The sequence below is a fragment of the Heterocephalus glaber genome, unplaced genomic scaffold, assembly GCF_053883595.1.
Source record: "Heterocephalus glaber isolate CG9 unplaced genomic scaffold, H.glaber_assembly_v1.0 deba00001610, whole genome shotgun sequence".
In the NCBI taxonomy this organism is placed as follows: domain Eukaryota; kingdom Metazoa; phylum Chordata; class Mammalia; order Rodentia; family Bathyergidae; genus Heterocephalus; species Heterocephalus glaber.
Window position 1 is genome coordinate 5,328,178 of NW_028258381.1, and position 19,762 is coordinate 5,347,939.

General features: G+C 49.1%; 1 long non-coding RNA gene across 8 annotated transcripts in view; it reads left to right on the forward strand.

Moving 5' to 3' along the window:
* Positions 1-259: 259 nt before the first annotated feature.
* LOC101707348 (uncharacterized) overlaps positions 260-19,762 on the forward strand; it is a 41,399-nt gene continuing 21,896 nt past the window's right edge. For 2 of the 8 annotated variants that reach the window (XR_002390559.2, XR_002390561.2), the window contains exons 1-6: positions 260-9,816; positions 11,055-11,336; positions 13,636-13,758; positions 14,123-14,264; positions 17,314-17,542; positions 19,434-19,511. This is a non-coding gene — a long non-coding RNA (uncharacterized LOC101707348). The remainder of the gene's footprint in view (positions 9,817-11,054; positions 11,337-13,635; positions 13,759-14,122; positions 14,265-17,313; positions 17,543-19,433; positions 19,512-19,762) is intronic. The other 6 variants (XR_015445375.1, XR_015445372.1, XR_015445376.1 and 3 more) reach the window with 6 other exon arrangements.

Here is a 19,762-nt window from a genome sequence, read left to right on the forward strand (position 1 = left end):
CGCCCGCCTCGTGGACTTTGCTCGTCCAGTGGCTCTTGTTCCTCAGGCTCCTGGACATGGCAGTGGGCTGGGTCGCCGCGGCTCCCGAGGGCTTGGGGGCGAGGACCGCGAGGCTGCGCTGCGGCGGCACCGGCGCGGAGGAAGCCGAGGCGGCGCCTGAGCAGCACCGGGCGGCGGCGGCGGCAGGCGAGGCGGGGGCGGGGCGGCCAGGCGCCCGGGGCAGCTCCTGTGGGGGCGGGGTGCGCGGGGAGCGCGCTGGTTTTCTTCATTCTTAACATAGGCATTTAGAAGGGTGAACTTTTCTTGAAGTACAACGTTTGTATTTTTTTTACCTAAGTTCTTTTGTTGGTACATTTTAGGTATACAATTCGTTTACATTTATCATTGGGTGTTTGTACCTGTACATGATGCATCTTGGTTATTTTTTTCCCATTACCTGTGCACCCTTCACCTCCACCCTTCCCTATTTACACAGACATCAAAGGAGAGGTGGGAAAGGAAAAACTATGAGAAAAGAAAAGAAAAAATGTATTTGTATTTTTTAAGATAACATCTATATTTTGGTATTTTAAAATAAGTCCACATCATAAATATAATGTAGTAATTAAGGAAAGCTTTAAAAGGAATGTCAGGCAAGAGGAAGAAAATAAAATTCACCATAATCCTCTTTCCCAGAAATGAGCTGCTATTACCGTATTTGTTTGCCTTCCTGCATTTCCTTACTTCTATGCATTATTTTTTAAATGATGTAATATCCGTGCCTAGTTTTAGTAATTCACACTCATTTAAAAACTATACCTTCTTTTTTCCTTCAGTCTTGTCCCACCTGGCGGATCTATGCTGAAGGTGGGCGGCAGGAGCAGAGCCAGCTGGGCCTTCCTGCTGCAGGCTAAACAGAATCAGGACTGGGGATGCCTAGGAGTTCCTAGGGCCAAGGAGGGGCCTTCCAATCCGCTGCCTCCTCTGAGCCCCAAACTCACAGCCTGGCTGGGTTGGCCTCTGAGGCTATGATATCAAGGGGCCTGGGGTACCCCAGGGGAGGGTACTCCCGGGACCAACTGGGTCCTTAGGAAGGGCTGGCAGCCAGAGGAGGGCAGAAGTGTGCTGCTCACTGTCCTCCCTGGCTGGGGACAGGAGACCCTGAGGCACAGGCCCAGTAGGTGGGAGGACTCAGCCTTTAAGTCCATCCAAGTTCCAGAAGTGACATGGCTGTGAGGGGGAGTGGAAGGAGCCAAGGTGCTGCTGAATCCTGCCCCCGACACCAGGGGACCACGAACTCTTGAAATTATCTGATCCACTGGGAATAGAGGTTTTCCCAGGAAGAAGGATTGCTGGAGTTAAAACATCCAGCACTCCTACCCCCTGCCCACAACCAATCAGAGGGAACCCAGCAGGTGTGAAGGTGCCACCTCTCTGCTTGGGGGCCCCTCAGCAGCTGTCCAGCTGCTCCCAACTTCTGAATGATTCCTGCACCCCAGTACCACCACCGCCTGGAACAACTCTCTAAACATTAGTTTTGGGGGACACTCCACATCTCAGCCATAACCCATGTATCATTTAGGAAGCAAATTGAGGAAGGCACGTCCCGTTTCCTGTTTGGACTGGTCCCCTGGCCTTGAGACCAGCGATGCCACCTCATGGTGCTTAAGGCCCACTCAGGCATTGGCTTCCCAGTAGATGAGGGGTGCAGAGAGGCAGAAGAAGGGGGCTTCACCGTGGAGAAAGGGACCCCTGGGAACATGAGATCTTCCCATTCGTCAGGGGAGGGGAGTTATTTTGGGAACAAATTTCCAGATTGCCAGAATCCATGGACCCCCATGAAAACTGCTGCTCTTTTATAGTCACCCCTCTGGCCCTCACACAAGGGGTGCATCCAACTGTCCCTTTCAAGATGGAGCATGAGGGGTGATGATGCCCTGGACACATGACTGGGGTTGGGGTGCAAATAGGAGTGGCGGGAAGGTTGTGTATGCGATGTGCTTGCTTATGTGCCAACTTTCTTTCAGCACCAAGTGTGACAGAAGCGGGAAGAAGATGGGTCATTCCTCTGGGAAAGCCAGAAGAGATTCAGCTGCTCCATTCAACCATCTCTTACTCAGTGGAGGCGCTAATCAGGCAGAGGAAGCCCAGGCCCTGGTAAGTTGCTGTCTTAGAGTCACATTCCATGTGGACAGGAGCCATGTCCATCTGAGGGGTGCAGTGGGGTCTGTGTAGTGGTGGAGGGCAAGAAGGAGGGCAGGGTGCTGCTTCCTGGAGAGAGTGTCTTCCTTGTCCTTCCTGGGGCAAGATGCAGATCTGGGCCAATTGTCACTGTTTAGGACAACATGCAGTGGGATGGAGACTCCCCATGGTCAGATATGCCCAGGGTGACGTTTTGTCTTGGGAAAGCAGAGGAGATGCTGAGGAGCTGGACCCTGGGTCCCGAGAGTACTGTGTGGGTCTTGTCCATATCATGCCTCATTATGCAGCTACAAATGCTGTGAGATCTCCTTATGACACTTCCTCCCCCAGGGAAACCATGTGGCATTTGAGTTCCTATAATTGAGACCTATTTTTGGTGGAAAATAAACATGGGCTTTAGAATGAGTCACTGCTAGCTTTGGTCCCAACATAGACCCTTTCACCTGCCTGACCTGGAGAAGTTTTTTTCTCCACATATTAGCCTGGTTTTCCATGTCTGATCAAAGGGCATGTGGCTATTGAGAGGCATAACTGCCACTAATGCCAAAAATTCAGATCTGTTTATTATAATCAAACATTTTAAACCCTAGACCACCATCCTATGTCACATTAGCTCATTTTCTAGGTTATGTTCAACAGGTTTTCCAATGTATTCACAGCATTGTTGAAGATCAGAGACCAATAAGAAGGGCTGCCTGTCTCTCCACCTCCATAAAGTCCCTGTTTCCACTTCCCTCCTTTCCCCTGAAAGTGACTCTCTCTTGCTGGGCTGTGATCCTCAGAGTGTGGGTCAGGATGATCTACGAGCCCTGGGTTAGCTTTCCGTTTCTGTAGCAAAAAATCCTGAGATAATGAACTTATAAAGAGGTTAGGTTTACTTATCTTACAGTGTCACAGGTTGACTTAGTTGCTTTGGGAGCCTGGTGACACAGCATGGTAGGCGAATATCAGAGAGCAAAGTGGACACCTAATGGCTGGCAAATGAAAGTGAGAAAAGGGACGGGATGAGGTCCCTTTATCCACTTCAAACTCCTCTCCCCAGTGATCCATGATGCCCCCACCCCCTGGGCCCATGTAGGTCTTCAGTTTCCCTGTAGCATCAAGCTGGGGACCAAAATTCCACTACCAGTGGCTCTGGAGGACATTTCAGCTCTAACCTGGAGCATCCACCCACACCCACATGCCTTGGACATGGCCTCTTCCTGTCCAGGTGACATGGTGGGTCCATTATGGAGCTCCACCACTAGGTAGACAGAGGCCGTTCTCAAAGTGGACCCCCAGACAAGCAGCATCAGCACAGCCTGAAGGGTGCTGGAAGAGCAAGTGCTGAGCCCCTCAGTACCCTCACACCTGTGGCTCACTTGCCTGTCCTTTATCAGGGACCCACGGGAATGTGCCATGTGCTCTGAGAAATGAGGTGGAGCTCTTGCACTCTGGGGAGTTGTGTGCAGAGCAGGGTTGTCCCAGGAGGAAACTGCAAATGGTGGCAGGGGCTCACAGTGAGGAAAGAGTCTCCTAGTAGCACTCAGAACTTTGATATTTAATACTTTCATAACAGGGCCGTAATTCATATGTCTCACTGCTGGGCAGCTCAAACTCCTGGTGGCACATGTGTGACTGTCCTATCAGGCAGCTTGTACCTCTGGTGGTACCAACAGATCTTATCACATTGGTGTTTTTACTAATAAAATTAATAAAAAGCCACCAGATGGGACAGGCATGCATGTACCACTGGTGGTCAACTTAGCAGGAAATTGTAAATGGGACTTGTTAGGCTTGAGAATACTATGTGGGTATTTGTTTTCTGTTTGAAGATTGTTCTTTCCTCACCCTTTCTTGATATTCTGCCTTCTTATGGTGAAACCTGTGTAATTGAGAAGTACTTTCTCCCTATTTTGGCATATAAACAACTTCAGAGTCTGTTGGATACATCTTTAACCGATGTCTGTGCCTTTACCTGTCTGAATATCCCTTCATGTGCAATATAAGACCTTTCCAAGCATACACTTACATTTCTCAGCTACTACTGTGTTTTATGTCATACACATTCCTCTCCTTTACAGCAGAAATGCCATAGCATATTGCTATTGTTTTTGTTCAAAAAGTCAATAGGATTATTTAGGATTATTTTACTGATAAGAAAATGTATAATAGTTACCTTTTGTGGTGTGGATTTCACAGTGTAGATACCCATTTTGAGTCAGTGTTATTCCTTGTGTTGTGTGGGTGTAAGTTGGTTCAGGATTTGCATGTCTAAAAAGTCTTTATTTGGTATTAATTGTTAATTTTTAAATCTTATGTTTGATTTTCCTGAAAAAAAATCAGAAAGTGGTCAAGAACAAGCAGCAGATTACTGTGTCAAAGTCCAAATGTGCTGGTACTTCTCAGCCACTTTGCTTACACTTCTAAGTCTCAATTTTCTTGTCTACAAAAATGCGCTGTAATATCCCTCCTAACTTAATCTGTCTACCAGGTTGATTTTGATGGGAGAATGGACACAGAGTGCTAAGCAGAGAGCCTGACACTGATAATGTAAGCTCTCCTCTATCTTCATTTTTAAAAAGCAGCAGCAGCTGAATAAATACTACTTAAAATATGATAATCATAGCCTTATTGCTTATAATGCCACAGTCAAGTTGCAGACCTGGAGATACACTGCCTCCCCCCCTCCAATCCCTGTGTTCTCGTCCAGTCTGCCAAGCTGAGTATGCTCCAATCCTGCCTTTGTTTCAAAACGTATTTTAATGGATATAGAATTCCTGGTTCATAGTAGTTTTTATTAGTAATTTTTAATTGTTGGGAAGTGTTGGGTGGGGTCATAGTTCAGAAGTAGACTATGTTTTTAGCACATCTAAGACCCTAGCCTTATTCTGTGTAGACTCTAGGCTAGTCTTCCAATTTTTGGAAAAAATTTTTGTCTCAATGTCTTCATACTGCCATTGTTATGGACAAGATGTCTGCTGTCAAGCTTGTCTTGTTCCTCTGTATGTCATATGTCATTTTCTAACTACTCTTGATATTTTCTCTTTATAACTGAACTGGTTTGGAGCAATTTCCTGTGATGTATCTTCATGTGGTTTCTATTATGTGTTCTCTACTTGGGGTTCACTTAATTTCTTGGACGTTTGGGTTCACAGTTTAAATCAGTTGAGGACTTTGTGTGTATTAGTGTTTCTTCAAATATTTTCCTGTCTCTTTTTCAGTTCTTTGGGATTCTAACAGCTTGTTTATCCCTGTTCTTGAAGTTAATTGTCTTCAATGTGTATGATAGGGAGCATGTTCACCTTCTCCAGGTGCCTGGGAACAACCTCTGCAGGCAGGAGTAGAAGGTGTGGCTCTGCATCAAACTCATTGACTCACTGCAGGCCCTGGGTGTGGAGCAGGACCTGGTCCTGCCCACCATTGTGGTCGTTGGAGACCAGAGCTCGGGCAAGAGCTCCATGCTGGACACTCTGTCAGGAGTCGCCCTCCCCAGGGGCAGTGGTGAGTGCTACATCTTCTTTACTCAACTTGAGCTACCCAGATTTGGAGGGTGGGTGTTAAAGGACAGAAGTGGTCCTCCCACAGCTCTGGCACTGCAGGTGCAAGATTAAGGCTGTGATCTTTCTTCACAGATTGCAGGTGGCCAGCCCCTCATTTGACTGCACCTGACCTGGCCTTTCCACTGTGCAGGATCCTGGTGTCTCTGCCACCTCTCATAAGGGCACTAGTCATAGTGTTAGGGACTCCACCAATGTTATCCCTTGGTACTTCATTTAACTTGAATGACCTCCCTTAAGGTCCCGTCCCCCACACAGGCACATTCAGGTGAGGGCTTCTGCATACACATTCTAGAAATGACCATGAAGTCCACAGCACCATCGCATTGAACATATCTATGTTGGCACTGTGGAATCTGCAGTGTGGGCGGGTCTGAATGAAAGGATGGGGCCCCAGCCTGTGCTATGCATTGATACACAGGTCAGGGGGGTATAAAGCAGAGTGGGTAAGTGAAGGCTCAAGAGTAGAGATCAGATCATAGGTGAGAGTTCAGAGCTCAGGCCACTAGTAGGACATGAGAGAGAAGATGACAGTAGGGGATTGTGGGACTGTGCTGGAGACACTGATGAGTGGAGCATGTGTAGGAGACACTGGAGGACAAGTGCAGATGCTTTGGGAGTTCCTACTGCACTTGTCACCTGATATGGCTGCAAATCAGTAGTAGGAAGTGGGAAGCCTGCCGTGAGTTGTGGCTTTCAACCATGAAGAGGAAAGTCCCCTGGGTGCGTGTTTCTAACACAGAGGCCTGAGGTCACTGGGACCTAAGGGAGAAACCAGAGAGGTTTCTGTTTCCAGCCACCACCCTCCTTGGCAAGGACTGTGTGAATTTGCGTCATGTTGATCAGAGGCCCCATATGGGGGCTCTAGGACCAGAACAGAGACTGGCATGGGTGTGGCCCCTAGGTATTGTCACCAGGTGCCCTCGGGTGTTGAAACTGAAGAAGCTGAACCAAGATGATAAGTAGAGAGGCAAGGTCAGCTACATGGGCATTGAGGAGGACATCTCAGATGATTTCAAGGTAGAAGAGGAAATGAAGAGGTAAGTGCCCTTATCATCTGCAGGATGCCTGGTCTAGCCGTGCAGTGGGGGCTTGTGTAGGTTCCCAGTATCCCAATCTGGACCCATCCTGTGCCCTCAGAATCTCTCCACATGGGCATTCAATGGTCTTGCTCCTCCCCTCTTTCCCCTCTCAAAGACCAGGCATGGGCACAGAATCTGGCAGCAGGAAGTGGCTGTGTCACATGTGAAAAAATGCCTCAGAATGATGTGAATTTTAAAATTTAAAACTTGCCTCCAAACACAAGACTCTGCTATCCTCATTCAAGAGCCTGTTGACTCATAGGTCACAGATCAGAAGCAAGAGGATCTGGGTGTGGGCAAAGGACTACTTCCCATGCTGCTTCATCCAAGGGTCTCCCCAGGGGCTGTGTCCCCATGATCTCCACTGGGATCTGTGGGCCTTGTCCCCGAGAGAGTGTGTACACATTTGTAGTTCCACTTCCCTGGCTGGAGACAGGTTCTCCTGAATCCAAGCAGAGTAGTGTGAAACATATGTGGGAGCAGACAAGCCCTACACTTACGTATGAGGACATTGTGCTGACAGAGTGGCCACTGCAGGTGAATCAAGACTTCCCTGTTAAGTTTCTGTCTTCCTCCTCTGTCACATGGCTATGTTTCAGTTGTCTTGAGACAGAGAATGAGGCTCACACTGATCCCCAAAATGAACAAGGTGGCCTTTGTTTCTGCAAGGTGGTATCACTGTTTAGTCCTTGTCCATAAGGTTAAATAAAGTTAAATAATGTTACAAAATTTTCTTTGGTCCCAGTTGAAATTAGTTTGTCTGCCTCTAGCAGAAAACTCAAAATAACTGTGTAGTGGTCAGCTCCAGACAAGTAACATGTTGACCCCAAGGCCTCATGGCTTAAAGGTGCATTTCTCATGATTCCATTAATCCATGACTAATGTGCATCCTTTGGGTGGGCTGGGCTAGGTGGCCATCCAGGAAGATCTTGTTAATATACCTTCCCCTTGGCTGGCCTGACTGCCATGCTCCAGGAAGCTTCAGGGTTTGTTGGGGAAAAGGGTTGGGGTCCTCCAAGCAGGAAGAGAAGGCAACCCCAAAGGACAGCTCCTTCAGGCTTCCCAGAGTCACATTCAGGAACGTACCATTGGACTCTGACCACACCTTGAATGGAGGAAATAAGCTATCTGTAGATAGGACAAGGGCCAGGTAGGTCAGGCATGAAGCAGGGTGTATGCAGGAATGATGGGAGTCCTAGAGGGTGGGCAGCATGTGGCAGACACACAAACATCTGCAGGTCACAGCACAGCTGGAGTGAGGGCTCCAATGTCACAAACTCTGTTTCCTGTTCCTGTCTGAGGTGAGGGTGACTTCTGTCTCCCAGGCCCTCATGATGGAGCTAGCAAGGCTGCATTCTAGCCAACTTCTGGACATTGCATGGGACATTTTCACAGGTGCCAGGGGCCTGAGCTCAGTATCACAGTCATTACTTGTGGGCACAGGGCTTTGGGGGCAATTAGCAGACTTTCCCACATCTACCATTGCTGCTATTTTCCATCTATGTTCTAGGTTCCCACCAAACATTTCAAACAATGAGGCAGGAGACATGAGCAATGTTGTATTAGCAAACACTCAGATGAAGCAGCTTCACACCCTATACATCTCATTCTAGAGGGGGTTGGTGGGATGTGGACCTCTTACAAGTTTGCCCTCATCCAGGGCTCCTCCTGCCTGAGCTGACCCCACCCTGGGTCAACCTGCAGCTCCAGTTTGGGGGATCCCCTGTGCGCTCCCTCCTTCCTATTTTCTCCCTGTGAATGTCACCCCAGCATGGAAGGGAGGACATGGGAGCCCATAGGGAGGCTGGGTTCTGCAGGGCACTGCTCCAGACTGGGGTCCTCATGGACAGCTTCAGCAGGCCTCTCTAGAGGAGCTGGCCACAGCTTGGAAAGTGCTGAGTTGTCCTCTGAGGAGTCTTTGAACTCTGATCTCAGAAGATGGGCTCTGAATCAACAGAGCTGCTGTTCAGGAGTCCTGGAGGGTAGAGGCTTTGCACCCTTCCCTAGAATGTGACATAACATTCTAATCCCTGGGGGCTTTTTCTTTTCCTCTTCTCCAACCCAGAACTTCATCGCTGGGGATGGGCTGAGAATCAAGGACAAACTCATTAGTCTGGAGATCAGCTCCCCCAGCATCCCAGATCTGACTCTCATTGACCTTCTTGGGATCACTAGGGTGGCTGTGGGCAATCAGCCCACTGACATCAGTTGCCAGGTGAGACTTCAGGCCAGACAGGCGATGTGGCCTGAGGGTCTCCATGAGTGCAGGGTTGTGTTGGAGAGGGACATGTGAATTGTGGTGGCATCGAAGAGCCCTGTGGTCATCAGCTTCCAAGTTTGATGGTGAAAGTGAGGCAAGCAGGTACAACTAGAAACAGATTTCTGATGTTCTGTTTTATGAGATGACTCATACAAATGTATCTATAATGGTTGGTACAGTTCCCTTTTCTAGCATCTCCACTTCAGTGTTTGGTGAGAAGGCTCTTATCCTGGAAGAAATCCTGAGGACAGGTGTGAAGGAAACTTGTGATGACTGAATCTCTCCTTGTGGATACAGGTTCAGGGAGTGAGCCAGGCAGCACTTTTGGCATCCTGCTGTCCACTGTGACCACCGGATCTAAGGTTTCAGGGGAAAGTTAAGCAGCTCCAACTTCATGGTCATCCCTGACCCCTTAGCTCTATGACTCCTGCAGATGTTAGTTTGTCATCCCTCTAGCTTGGCAGGTGCCACCAGGGTAGCCATTGTGGGGCCCCTGGTCCACCTTTACTTCTCAGGGATGGATACCGCTAGCTTTTGAGGGCTGCCAAGTGCAAGGTCGGGATGGTCTGTCCCCTCCCTCCCATCTCAGGAGGCCAATAGTGTCATTTCTCACAAATCAAGCGGCTCATCATGAAGTACATTGAAAAGGCTGAGAACTTCAATTTGGTGGTGGTCCCCAGTAATATAGACATTGCCACCACGGAGGCGCTGAGCATGATGCAGGAGGTGGATCCCGAAGGAGACAGGACCATAGGTGAGGAGCAGGAATGAATTGAGGGGCCAGGCTCTGCGTACACCTGGGTGGGGACCTGCATGCAGAGGGAGGAGCAGCTAAGGTGCCCTCTGAAGTGGGAGGAGATGAGGTTTCCTTGGCTCCTGATGGCCACAGGTGGCCTGGTTCCCCTGACCTTCCTGTTTCAGAAGGCACAGGGCAGTGGGAGGGCAGGGTGAGGGGAGGTGGGGCATCATGCTCACTGGAAAGCAAGGGAGAAGGAAGCTAAGCAGATGTGCTCAGGGTACACAGGGATGAATAGTTCCTTCCTCTGTTCCAGGGGGTTGGCGAAGAGGGCAGGAGAGCCCACAGTGCAGGCAGTGCCGGCAGTGCCCCTGTCCTCATGTTCATCCTCTGCAATGCTTTCTAGCATGTGGTCCTGGCTTGCCTGTAGCTGCTGTGGGGATCCTGTCTGCCCTCCAGCTAGGGTGGGACCAAGACCAAGATGGGCTGCTGAGGGCTGGGGCAGGAGCTGCCTTCCCCTCTCCCTCAAGTATCCTCTAATGAGAAGTCCCTTCTGCAGGAATCTTTTTAAAATTATTATTAAATTCTTTTATTGGTACATTTTAGGTACACATCACAATTACATTTCTCATTGGGAATTGTACCTTTACATAATGCATCTTGGTTCTTATTTTTTCCCCATTCCTAGCCCTCCCTTCATCCCCTCCACCCTTCCCTATTTACAAAGATTTTATTTCCATTTTTTCCATTTCTCATCATTTTTCCTTTCCTTTCTTTCTTTTCCCCTGCTCCTCCCACTACCCCTACCCCTTTGGACCTTTTCTTCCTATTTTGCATTATCGATTATTCATTCTAATCATTGTTACATTTTATTATAGCTAAGTGGATGCACATTGAGGCGATACTCTTAAGTGAAATAAATAGCACACACATGTATAAATACTGAATAGTTTCTCTGGTGTGAGAAACTGAAAGTGTAAATAAGGACTAAAATGTATAATGGGTCGTGTGAAATAGGAAGAAAAGGGGCAAAGGGGAAGGAAGCGGGAGGACTAGGGGAAAGGATAGAAGGGAATGGGATTAATATGAGAAAATGGAAAAATAGGAACAAAATCTTTGTAAATAGGGAGGAATGGAGGGGTTGAAGGGAGGGCTGGGCAAGGGTGAAAAATAAAAACCAAGAGAGATTATGTAAAGGTGCAAATTTCCAATGATGAATGTCATTATATTGTATACCTAAAATGTACCTTCTGCAGGAAACTTGACAAAGCCTGACCTGGTGGACAGAGGCACTGAAGACAAGGTTGTGGATGTGGTGCAAAACCTAGTATTGCCACCTGAAGGGCTACATGATCGTCAAGTGCCATGGCCAGCAGGACACCCAGGAGTGGCTGAGCCTGGCCAAGGCCCTGCAGAGGAAATGGGCCTTCTTTGAGAACCACCCTCGCTTTAGGTGTGCTGTGCCACCTGTCTCAGGAATATGCCACTGAAGACACTGTCTCCACAAGGAAATTGCCCCTGGAGGGCAGATATCCAAGGTGTGTGAGAGTGTGAGCAGGTGTGTAGATGTGGGTTATAGTGAGTGGCTGAGTGTGACAGTGTTTGCTCTCTGGTCTGGATAAATAAAAGGGGAGTTCACACAGTAGTACCCCCCCAAAACAAAAACTCATTGAAAATGAGGATGGGACATGGGAAGTCATTAATTCAACAGTCATATCTAAGGTGAACAGAAAAGACTGGAGGTTGGTTTGGTCTTCAGTGAAGCACAGGAAATGGTGAGAACCTCAGGGCATCAGTCCTTGCAGAAGCCTGCAGGGAGGCAGCCTTATAACATCTGGTGTGTCACACAGGCCTGCACACACTCTCACATACCACAGCGCTCTGCACACAGCCTGAGAATGGAACAACTTGGGGTTTGTGGGCAGAGACACTGGGATGCACAGGAGCTGGAGTGTTTTCCAGCCTCAAGAAGGAGGAGGATCCCATAAGATTGTGGCTTGGTGGGAACTTGAGGTTGCAACGCTGAGCGAGGCAGCTGGTTACAGTGAGCCCAATGCTGTGTGATCCCCCTGAGTGACACTCCTAGGACAGCAACCTCACTGAGGCAGAGAGAGGGCACAGGGACAAGACTGAAGGAGGCAGGATGGGAGATGTGTATAATGGAGAGACTTTCATGTCTGCCACGAGAAGGCTCTAGAGAAGGATTGGAGTGACTGTTAAGGACCTTGATGCCATTAATCTGGTGATAAAAATAGTTAAAATGGTCCATTTTACCTCATATGTATTTTTCCAGAATCTTTTAAATTACGAATGTGAGACAGAAATTTGGCATGAGTAGGCTGTCCCAGCCAGGCCTGTGCTCAGCCTCCTGCTGCCTATCATCCTGAATGATCCTATAAACCCCAGAGCAGTCTGAAACACCCCACCCTGGGCACACAGACTTGGGCAGTATGAGAGGTCTGCGTGGCCTCCTCCCTCCACGTGTCCTGGTTTAAGTTCCAGGCCAGGGTGTGTCTCCCTGCTCCATGTTCCTCTTCCTTATGTGTATTTGTATGTACACCTGCTCCTGTATGGACAGAGTCTACTCCCATGTGACAGAGAAGCATGTGTGTGCATGCGCACACCATGCCTGTGGTTGTGAATATGTATATTTTGGATGTGACAGTCTGGGTTTGAGGCACTTTGTGTGCCAACCTGGAAGGGGTCAGGCACCTTTGTGGAAATGTCTGAGCTTGGATCCTGCAGCCATGATGTGTTCAGTCCAGCTGTGTATGTGCTGGGTATCAGTTGTGTGTCTACAGTTCCATTGGAAACAACTGAATTGTGCTTGACTTCCCTTCCCCATGCACAGATGTGGGTGTTTTGTCCACCTCCCAGTGGAAATCTCTGTCCTCACTCAGGGCACTGCTAGAGGATGGCAAGGCCACAGTTCCCTGCCTGGCAGAGAGACTGTCCGCTGAGCTCATCACATACATCTGTGTAAGTTCACGCAGTGCCCTGTGTCCTGCTAGAGAGAGGCAGCTCATGGGCACCAAAGCTCTACAGAGACCTTCTCTTCCCCTCTACCCAGTGCCAAGGTCTAGGTCCTCCTCCCAGACCCATGGTGGGTGGAGAGCAGAGCTGGCTAGCCGATGTCTCCAAGACTATGCTGATGAGGTAGAGCTCCCCAGGGTGACCTTAGCAGGAAAACCTTGCTCCTCTCTCACAACCTTGACCAAGCCCACAAGGTTTCATCTTTCCCCTGCACTGGGTGTGGCTCCTAGATCTGGGCTCAGGTTTTCTTCCCTTGCAACCCAGTTTGGAGTCCAATGCTGTCTTCTCCAACCCATGGACGACTCCCGCTTCCTGGCTTCAGCCTGCTAGTGTCCCTTATTACCTTGCCACCCAGCACATGGGAAGGGACACAGGGCTCACCTCCCAGCCAGTGTGGTTCATGCTGTTACGGGGGATTGAGCCACTCATCCAGTGGGCTACATGGGCAAAAACAGGAGTCCACTCTGATAACAGCATCAAAGTTGTAGAATCTCAAGTTGTCCCAATTGCCACTTTTCCTGAAAAAGACCATCAGGCTGCTGTCCCTGCATGCTGACTCAGAAGGAGTTGCTCCTTGGTGGCTACTTCACACCTATGCATGGTTCATGGCTGTGAGCTGGGAGAAGGAACATGGCAGATGGGGATGGACTAGTGATCCCTAGTGTGCATCTCTGCCCCAGGAAAATCATTAGAGGACACCGAGATGTCACATGGACCAGGCGGCCCCTCTGCAGAGGAGGCCCACTGCCTCCTTTCCATTCCTGCTCCATAGTTGTATGTCCCATTATTTTCTCTCTTCCCCAGAAATCTCTGCCGTTGTTGGAAAATCAAATAAAGGACTGTCAAAAGGAAATAGCAGAGGAGTTACAAAAATATGGTATGCACATCCCACAAGATGAGACCAAGAAAACAATCTTCCTGATAGAGGTGAGGATTGCTGGAGACTCCCACCTTGCTGTCCTCCATGGTGTCTTGTGACCAATACATGCTGTCCTCACTGGCCCAAGCCTCCTGCAAATACACTCTGCCCACCTAGCACTAAGAAAAGTGCTGGTGGGGACAGAGGTAAGGGAGTCCTGCTCATTACAGGGACTCTGAAAAGGCCTCACCCAACGTCCCATGGGGATTTCCTAGGGATGGGATCTCCTGTTGGCACAGCCTCTTCTCTCCCCTTGTTCCAGAGTGGCCACGAGGAGAATGGGTCACCCAAACTCAAGGCACACGAGACCTGCAAGCACCACCCCCATGCATTTGAATATCTCTGCTGATACGGTGTTTGTCTTCTTGACAGAAAATTAATGTGTTCAATCAGGACATCATTGCTCTAGTCCAAGGGGAAGAAAATGTAGGCACTGATGGCACCCAGCTGTTTGCCAAACTCTGATGTCAGTTCGCATCTTGGAGTTCCATGATTGAAAATCATTTTAGAAAAGGTGAGTGTCATAATTTGTGCTGCTATAACTAAATAGCTCAGCAATAGTATTTTATAAATGACAGAAACTCATTGCTCACACTTCAGCATGCTGGGAAGTCCAAGGTCAAGGCGCCAGTCCATTGGGTGTCTGCTGAGGCTGGGTCTCTGCAGCTGCTTCCAAGGTGGCAACCTCTGGCTGTGGCCTCACCTGGGGGAGGGAGGGAAGCTGGCCTCTTTCCTAAACACACAGGGTCTGTTTGTGGAGGTGCAGCCCCCATGACCTGACATCTTCTTAAAGACCTCCTCTGCATGGTGCCACCCTGTGGGTGAAGTTTCAACATCTGAACTTGAGGGACACATTCTGACCCTACTAATGAGGCAGGGTGCAGTCCAATGTCTGGTGTCGTCTATGAGGACATAGAGAAATGTGATGTGAGATGCTAGTATGGGGGCTGGAGTAGGGACTTATCAACATGGAAGCTGCACTCACTCTGTTCTTGTCACTAAAGGAGGCCAAGCGGCATGTAATACATCTGTCAGCTTTCCCATCACTGGGAAGAAATACCTGACACCCACAGCACACAGGAGGAGAGGTCTACTCAGCTCACAGTTTCAGAGTCATCTGGCTCCAAAGCAGAAACATCCTGGTGGAAGGGCATGGCAGAGCACAGCTGGCTCCCATAATGCCTGGGAAGCTGAGCACCAGGGAAGAACACTAGAGAGGTGGGATTTCCACAGGCCACCCAGGATCCCCACCCCTCCAGCTGGGCCCTACCTCCTTGGAGCACATGCATTAGTGAAATTAGTAGATTAATCCACTGAAGGGTGCAGTGTCCTCAATCCAATTACATCTCCAGGAGCCTCTTCATCCAGTGCAGTTGGCAAGAAGCCTGAGGGAAATCATGCATCGAACCATGATGTATCTGCCAAGTAACTTTGCTATTCTTCAGGGAACTTGATAAGAATCTGCAATTCATTCCAGTCACCAGGAGATTCAGATTAACAGTTTCCTTTGCCTTTTATTAAAGAACAAGGGACAGAGGCCCATTCTGTCGTTTGGGTGGGCTGCACAGTCACATCCACTTGTCCTAGGCAGAAGGCATGGAGGGTGGATGGGATATATGGCAGGCTTCTCAATCCAGAGCCCATGGGGGCTCATTTGGGGGACCATGTACGCACATCTCCACCATGCCCACTGACCTGAGGCTCCCTACCCCCAAGTCCAGAGAGCCGAGGCTGAACACCTGCTTTGTGCTGTGTCTCCACACCAGGAAAGGGCCACTCTGCCCCTTTCACAATGGGAGGAAATATTTGCAAAGCACACATGTGATATGGGAGGGCCTTGCATCCAGGAAATCAGGAACTCTTCCAACTCTATAATAGACAATCCAATGAGGAAATGGACCAAGGATCGGAACCAACATTTGTCCAAAATGCTACTGAGTAGCCAGTAAGCCACACAAAAGGTGCCACACATCCTCCACCATTGGAAATGAAAATTAAAGCAGGGCAGAAGCTCTGGGATGGTGATTATCAGAAAGGCCGACCATGACAAGTGTTGGGGTGGACGCAGAGACCATAAGAGCCTCACACATTGGGAGTAGAACTGAGATGGTCCCTGGTCTTTGGATGGCACTTTGGCGGTCACCCTAAAAGGCGAGCATGTGGCCCAGCACCTCCATTCCTAGGAAGCCCAAGGGAACTGGAAACTTGAACATGTCTCCACAGATGCTCACAGAGGAATGGTCAGGGCAGCATTATTCAGGACACCAGAAGGGCCACCCAGCCCCAGCATCCCTCAGCTGGGGATGGGAGAAACCAAACATCCTACCCGATGTGTGTCTGCTTGGGCTCCTAGAACACAGCTGCCAGCAGACAAGAGGAGGAGCTGGTCCAGTAGTTGGGAGGCTGGTGATCCAAGGTCAAGAAGTCCACGGGGTTAGTTGGTGCCCTCTGGAGCCTCACTCCTTGCCGTGTAGTCAGCCCCTTCTCCCTGTGGCCTCGGTCTTCTCTGTGCGTGTCTATGTCCCGGTCTCCAGTCTGCATAAGGACACCAGTCAGAGAGCTTAAGAGCCCATGCTAGCTACCACTTCTTAGTTCCACTTTATTTTAGGGTTCCTGTCAGTGGCACAGAGACATGGTGAGGCCCTGGGTTAGGATCCCAGCACAGGAATTTGGGGGCATGCACGAGAGCCTGTAAAGCCATTCAGGGTGATATTTTCAGCCACAGAAAGCCAGAAGCACTGACCCATGCTGAACATGGCTAAACCTTGAAACCCCAATGTGGAATGCAAAGAACCGGTCACAAGAGACCACAGGTCATGAGATTCCTTTCCCGTGAAGTGTCCAGAATGGGGGAAGCCATGGAGTCAGAAAGCAGAGGAGGGGCTTCAGGGCTGGAGCTGGGGAACATGGAGTCAGATCCCATGGGTGTGGGGTGTCCTGCAGGTGCTGGGAACTTCCTGGAATGTGTGGAGAGGTTGTACAACTTTTGGATATACCAGAAATCATGGGATCGCTCCCTTCAACAGGATGAGTTTTATTGTATGTGCATTAATCTCCATAATGAAATTTCTACCAGGAAATCTCTCCAGTCCAAACAGAGCCGGGCTACCCATTCCCAGGGAGGGAGATGGCGACTTTTGGGTCTCCTCTCCCTAGCCCATGTCACACTCCAGGGTTCCTGCTCACCATGTGTCCCTTCTGGAAGGGGCACTTCCTGGTCCTCCACAGCTCGGGAGCAGGTGACCTACAGGTGCCCCCAGCTGGTGTTCAAGGTCATCCTGTGTCCTAGAGGCCCCTGCTTCTTGGTAAGGAGCATTCAGTGCCCTGATACTTTGTCTTGGTACAGTGTAATGGGGTTTATGGAATTCCACCCCTCAGTGATTCTCCAAGAATCTGTCTTCCTCCAAGTTCTGCATTTGTTGCTCTCTGGCTCTGCAGTTACCAGCCTGTGCTTACGGAAGTGAATTATCTTGAGATTGTTTTTTTACTGCAGTCCCAGGGTAGTTTTTCACTTGAAAATCAAGATTTATTTTTGACTTTGCTTTTACTTATTATGTTTTCAGAGAAATCACCATGTGATTGTTAGAAAAATCTACAAGGTTATTTGGTAAAATAATGCCAAGCTACCCTTTCTTGGTTATGATGGTTTACAAAGTGAAGTCTGGAAATTTGAAAACCAGCATGACAGCAGAGAGCTGCCTGGATTTTTGAACTACAGGCCATTTCAGATCATTAAAAAGCAACTCCAGGCCCTGGAGGAGCCAGCTGTAGAGATGCTACATGAGGTCACTGGTGAGTGTGGCTCTGCATGGTGACCTCTATTGCTCGGGGAGAGAAGGGATAAGCAAAGCAGAGGGCAACTTCCGGGCTCTCACCTGGGTGTTTGCCACATGAAACCCATTCTCTTTTCCCCCAGATGCCAGCCTCTGGCCCCACAGGACAAGGTTCTGACAGTGCCACAAGCTAGCACAGTCCCAGTGAGGCAAGGGCTCAGTCCCCAAGACTGTCCCTGAGTTGATAGCTTCATCCCAAGTGACCATCTATACATCAGGGTCCTACCATCCTCTGCTTGAGTTTGGTCACTTCTCAGCCAGAAGTGCACTGTGGGACATGTGGTGGTGTGTCACAAGGGTGCGATAAGGGATCCAGAGGCCAAGTTGCTGTGGAGTGGGATTGTTTGACCCTGCCAGAGTGCCCATGGCTCCATGTGACCTCAGACACCTGTAAGTTTCAGGCAGTGACAGTTCCATCCCAACCCTCTTCCCTCTCAGAAGTGGTGGCTCTGGGAGGGACAGATCCCACTTCTGATCCTGACCCAGTCCATCTTAGACAGCTTCATCCTAGACATCCAGGCCCAGCACAGTCACCTCTGTAGACTACAGGGTGCTTTCCTCACAGAGGAAGTGCTGAGGTGCCCTGAGCTGTGTCCCAACACCTCCCGAGCAGATCTGGGTGTCTCCTGTCCCAGACCACTGTGCCTCACAGCTGTGGTCATTTCTACTCTCAAGCACTGTGTTGATGGGATGGCTCTGAGGAGACAAGTCAGGGGAGAAACACCTGTGAGTGTCCTGGGGTCTGTTGGTGTGGGCATTGCTGTGGCCAAGGCAGGGTCCGAGCTCCCAAGGGAGACACCCGTCTCATCCTCCACTCACCCCTTCTCGAAATGTGCCACCTCCTGCATTCAAACCTAGTGGATCTCTCCCCTCAGGCTCCCTTGCCTGGCCTCCTCCTGTTTCAGCAAAGCCCAGTCCTTCAAGGCTCCCAGAGGCCACAGGGGTCAGGGCAGCCCCAGACACCTCATGCACGGTGTGTCCGGTGCCTTTTACCTCTGGGCTGCAGGATAACATACCTGCTCCCTCATTTCCATGCTCTCATCATCCATCCATGCTCACTTTTTTTCTCCCAGAGGAAAGTCTGTGGCACTTACAGCCTCACAGGCACACAACAAAGTTAAAAGTAGGTATGTAGACCCTGACCTTTCAGAAAGCTGTGATCTCAACACCAATAAAAGCCATGGGAGCAAAATGACACTTGGCAACTCAATAGCGACGTCTTGTAAGAAAGTAGAGTAGAAACATGACTTTCAAGAATAAGAATGTAAATGTGTTTTGCTTAAATAAGAACACGTTCTTGAGATTCTTTTTCAAGTGAATAGTGTGGACACATAGATTCTATTGATAAATTTAAGAATGATGTGATGGTTTTATTTTATGCAATAATAGATTTGTAATGAATAAGAAATTACTTCCTTTGAAACACAGCTTCTACCTTGGATAAGAAAATTAAATGTGAAATAGATATATGCCAGAGGATATTTAGCTGTAAGTCTTCCAATGGGTTCTAACTCCATGGAACATGTCTTTCTCTTCACTGGAGAGAGGGGGAGAAGGAGGAGGAGGAGGAGGAGGAGGAGGAGGAGGAGGAGGAGGAGGAGGAGGAGGAGGAGGAGGAGGAGGAGGAGGAGGAGGAGGAGGAGGAGGAAGAGGAAGAAGAAGAAGAAGAAGAGGGCAAGAGGAGCTAGAAGAGGAAGAAGAGGAAGAGGAAAGGAACTGATGAAGGGGAGGAGGAGAGGAAAATGACAGGAGCCTGGTTTCTGACCATTTAAATCATGTTTTGCAGCCTAGGTGAGGAATAAAGGAGCCTCCCAGTACTGACTCACCTCTCTCTCTCTCTCTTTGATCAGAAATGGTCTGGAAGGCCCTCATGGATGTTTCTGAAAAAAAACTTTACTGAGTTTTTTAACCTCCACAGAACCACCAAGGTAAAACAAACAATGTGTTATTAAGAAGAATGAATAACCCTGACATTAGAACACACATGTCCTGCATCCATTTGGATACATTCCCTGTATACACTTCAATCCTCTGGCTCCTGGGAATCTTCCTGCTGGTGCTCCTAGCAATTTCTGGATAAAGCGGTGGGGAGGCAGATTCAGAAATGAAACAGTTAAACTGGGGAACTGGGAAGCCCTCATTGTAGACATGGGATAGTGGATAGGGTAGCTAGGATAGC